This window comes from Silurus meridionalis, chromosome 25, assembly GCF_014805685.1.
Source record: "Silurus meridionalis isolate SWU-2019-XX chromosome 25, ASM1480568v1, whole genome shotgun sequence".
NCBI lineage: Eukaryota > Metazoa > Chordata > Actinopteri > Siluriformes > Siluridae > Silurus > Silurus meridionalis.
In genome coordinates, this window is record NC_060908.1 from 4,163,032 (window position 1) to 4,167,500 (window position 4,469).

The 4,469-nt window shown below is 40.8% G+C and overlaps 1 protein-coding gene across 1 annotated transcript in view; it reads left to right on the plus strand.

Annotated features, from left to right (window-relative positions):
• Window positions 1-743: 743 nt before the first annotated feature.
• The window catches only part of cd180 (CD180 molecule), a 40,948-nt gene continuing 37,222 nt past the window's right edge, over window positions 744-4,469 (plus strand). Inside the window, exon 1 of the mRNA XM_046839878.1 lies at window positions 744-876. The gene's annotated coding sequence lies outside the window, so the exon portion shown is untranslated. The remainder of the gene's footprint in view (window positions 877-4,469) is intronic.

Sequence of the window (4,469 nt, forward strand, 5' to 3'; positions counted from 1 at the left end):
ATCAGAATCAGCTCTATTGGACAAGAAAATTGTTTTAGAGCAAACCAACAGTGCAGTGAACAAGACATAAAACAAACACGATTACACAAAACTACTAGATGACCAAGCACATATTCAGAAGAGACTTATGCAGCTGCTGTTTGAAGCTGAGAACAATTTCCTGAATGCAGCATTGAGATAAATGATCATCATTTTCTTTTTATTTGGCAATAAATAGCAACGACATTATCTGGATAAACAATGGGAAGGGAAATACATACATATCCTGCATAATGTGTTTGGAATGAAAGGCTTGATTCTGTAGTTGCTGTGAAATTCGTCTAAGAGCGTCAAAAAGGCACACAGATATACGGAGAATATAAAATACAGAGAAAAAAATGGCAAGTTCAGTTCAGTTAAAAGCCCCAGGGTGTGTGTGTGTGTGTGTGTGTGTGTAAGCAAAGTTCACTAAGTGGTTCAATAACTGCTCTACTGGGTGTGTGATTGAGTGATAGGGACATAAAAAAAACAGATAGAAACTGTGTGTGTGTGTGTGTGTGTGTGTGTGTGTGTGTGTGTGTGTGTGAACTGGAGTCATGTGACACACAGAAAGACCCAGTTGAATTAGAAGCAGCACATTGCAGAGCAGCAGTTTAGCTCGTGCCCCTGGGGCCCACCAGTGTTTCCTGCTGGTGAAATTACAGCAGTGCTAGGCCAAGCCTGTGCAACGTGTGCATCAGTTCACTTTCATCTCATCCCAACTCCCTCGCTGCCACACAGGTCAGCTTATTTTAGTTACAGCCACACAGATAGACAAATGTTTGCTTCCTTTGCAAAGCATGCTCTTGGGCCACACCGGGGCAACCTGAGAAAGGGAGGACCGTCTCACTACAAGCCGTGAGTATGGCACAACACATGGACATGAAAGCAACAAGGACCTCGCTTAGTTGAAACCAGACCCTGTCTTTGCTCCCTCGGACATGTCCCTGAGGTTTGAGAACATGATAACATTCAGGGAGGAGTGGTGCGGGGGGGAGTTTATGAGACGGTTGTCTGCATCATCTGTCTTGTCCATCATTCATTTTAATTGCATATTGGACATTACACATGGAAATGGAAATGAAATTCTCAGCATGCTTCGATTTCTGGATACACACTCTTAAAAAGTTCAATACTCTCGAACAAATCTGATACCGAATACTATCTCGCAACTCCGGGATCATGTTTTTGACTTCTGATGCAAGAACGTTGCGCTTCAGCAATACGCAGAATTTCAGTTCCAAGGATCAGCAGTTTTTTAAGTGCTGTCACTTTGTGTCTAAAAGCAGACAGCTAAAGACACGCCACACTGGAATGCTGAAAGCTTGGAGGAGATGCGATACTTGGAAATGTCTCGGGTTCGGAGAAAATGAGGAATGAGAGAGAGAGAGAGAGAGAGAGAGAGAGAGAGAGAGAGAGAGAGAGAGAGAAGCAGATTCTTTCGCAAGCTTTTGTGGACTTGAGCAGAAATGTTATTTAATATGTTTGACACAGGTGAAAGGACACCGTGGGGGGGGAGTAGCCCATAAAAATGTCTAAAGCATCTAAGAACATAAAAAAGTCTGATTTCTCGAGCTATAACAAGATTTTTTTAAGTTTACTAGGATAATATATTACAATGCATGTGCCCAAAGGGGAAAAAACCCACCAGTGCCAGGGCACGTAATTAGAGCTTGAACTTCGCAAACTACAATTTCAGCTTAAGTATTTCTGTTGAGCAAACAGGACCAGTAAGAGTATACGCATTACTGTTGAAAAAACATTCATTATGTTGACACGAATAGGCACATCGTCCACACGCTGTCTGTGCACATAGAAAAACATGCTCCGTCACTCTGTTATTCCGGGCAGGCTCAGAGACAGATATTCAAGGTGTCTGAGGAGGAGCGACTGGCCCACAACACCAGGAAGTGATATTTTATAAGGCTCAGGTTGTTTAGTTTGTCCCAGATTTACAGATTTGATGAAGTGAATAACACTGATTATCTCCTCATCATGGCACATGTTAATGGGTGAGATATATTAGGCAGCAAGTGAATATTTTGTCCTCAAAGTTGATGTGTTAGAAGCAGGAGAACTGGGCGAGCGTAAGAATTTGAGCGAGTTTGACGAGGGCCAAATTGTGATGTCTGGACAACTGGGTCAGAGCATCTCCAAAACTGCAGCTCTTGTGGGGTGTTTCCGGTCTGCAGTGGTCAGTATCTATCAAAAGTGGTCTATGGAAGGAACAGTGGTGAACCGACGACAGGGTCATGGGCGGCCAAGGCTCATTGATACACATGTCAGGAGTGAAGGATGGCCCATGTGGTCCAATCCAACAGACGAGCTCCTGTAGCTAAAACTGCTAAAGAAGTTAATAGGGGGACCAACACAATATTAGGCAGGTAGTCATAAAGTTATGCCTGATCAGTAGCCATACATTTATGCCTGGTAGTTTTACAGTGCATATAAAATGTTGAAACACTTAACATGTTCATGTTTGTTTATATGCAATAGCTTTGACTTTGACCAAACAAATGTAGAAACGTACAGATGTTAAACGTTATTTTCTTTGAAGAATCCTCCCTTAGCATGAATAACAGCTTTACACACTCTTCTGTACAGTTGTAAAACTTGCCAAAGGTCTTCTTCACTAGTTTCTATTTCTTTTTTGACCTTGTGATCCAGTTCATCCCAGAGCACTTCAATAAAATTTAGGTGCAGTGACTGGGCAGGCTTTTCCAAAAAAAAAACAATAACACTTCAAATGATTGTTTGCTCTCTAAATAACGCTTACAGAACTTGGAATTAAGCTTCGGGTCATTGTCTTGCTGTATGGTGAACTTGGTTCCAATTAGCTTTAGTCCAGATGGAGTTTCATGGTGTTGAATTATGGAATGGTAGCCATGTTGGTTCAGTGTTCCTTTCACCCAGAACATCTATCCAACATTCCCTGCTCCAAAACAACCCCAAACTAATAAACTTCCACCTCCATATTTGACTGTGGGGGTGAGGCAGTCTGTTAATGCCTTCTTGCTAGTATTCTAGTTTTTCTCAGTATTTCTAATTCTAAAGCGCTCTATAAAACCCAATCCCATACTCAGATTTTTCTTTTTTTGATTGGTTTAGAAGTTCTCAGCTTCTTGCATACCGACCCATGCCTCTCACTTCCTCATCTGCAGCTCTGAGGAAGCTGAGCACATGGTTCCCATTTCTGTCTCTGATCTGAGACTCGATGATCTGGGGAAGTTGCCTGTAAAGCCACCAGGAGAAAAGAGGAAGTCAATCGAAAAAGAGAATGTAGGTTTTAAACCTGGGAAAAAAACCTAAAACAAAACAAAAACCCAGAAACAAAGTTTTCCGGGATCTGTTTGGTCTCTTGTGCCTTCTCAGTAATCTCGCTACTGTGACACATCTAAAGTGGCATTCAGCTGGTAAAGTTTTATACACTTCCTGTGAGGGAGTAGTGGCTTTCGACCACATCTGAAAGCCGTGGGCGCTCCTTTTGGTTTGAAATACTTTGAGAGGAAAGCTCAACAGTAAACCTGACCAGGGAACATTTTTTCGACCGAAGCTACACAGGCTAATTTAGAGTTGGTAATGAGTGAGTGGTTGTGTTTCCAGAACATGTGTAAAAACGGCCATCTGGTTTTCTAGAACAAAGCATAAACTGTACAAAAGCTATAAGACTAAGGCTAATGCAATGGAGTGAATGATCAGCATGGCTACACAAACAATGACCCATTTTCAGCATATATCAAATATTCAAGCAACAGGAATTCTAAAAAAAAATATTTCAACCGTGTCTATTTTGACCTGCTTGAAAATAGCACTAAGCACACAGTACATCTATTTGTGCCCTTTTACACCCGTTTTTTTTTATACAAAAACCTCAAGTGCTTGTGTGTAAAAGAATTGCTATGTCCTTATTTAGCAAAATTAGCCACACAGCACCTCTGCTAAAGTTGTTCACAAGCTAAGTTCATACTCAGTGTGTGACATTAGTACCTAGCCATCTTTCCTAACAAGCTAACTCATGTTAGTTTAAGTATTACAGTACATTCTATTGCTAGTTACTAGCTAACTAATTATTATATTGTGTAAACCAGTAGCTATGCTCTTTATCAAGCTGGCTAATATCAGGCTAATATTGCGTTTTTAAGGTCAATAATTTCCAGCCTATTTCTGGTAAACAGCCTTAAAAAGCACCAACATCAAATGATAACTCATCGACTTGTTCTGCTGTAAAAACAACAACAACAACAACAAAACATTCTAATGGTTTCCAAAAACTGAAACCGTCATCGAAAATGTAATTGTTTTAATGGTTATAATGGGAGATGTATTGGTTTTTAATAGAAACCGTAATGGTGCCTTCTATTGGTGCCATGTTATGTGGGCCAATAAATCACCTTTGGCAACTTGTAAATCACAGTAGGTTGGTATCAACTGGACACCATTAGCGACCATTA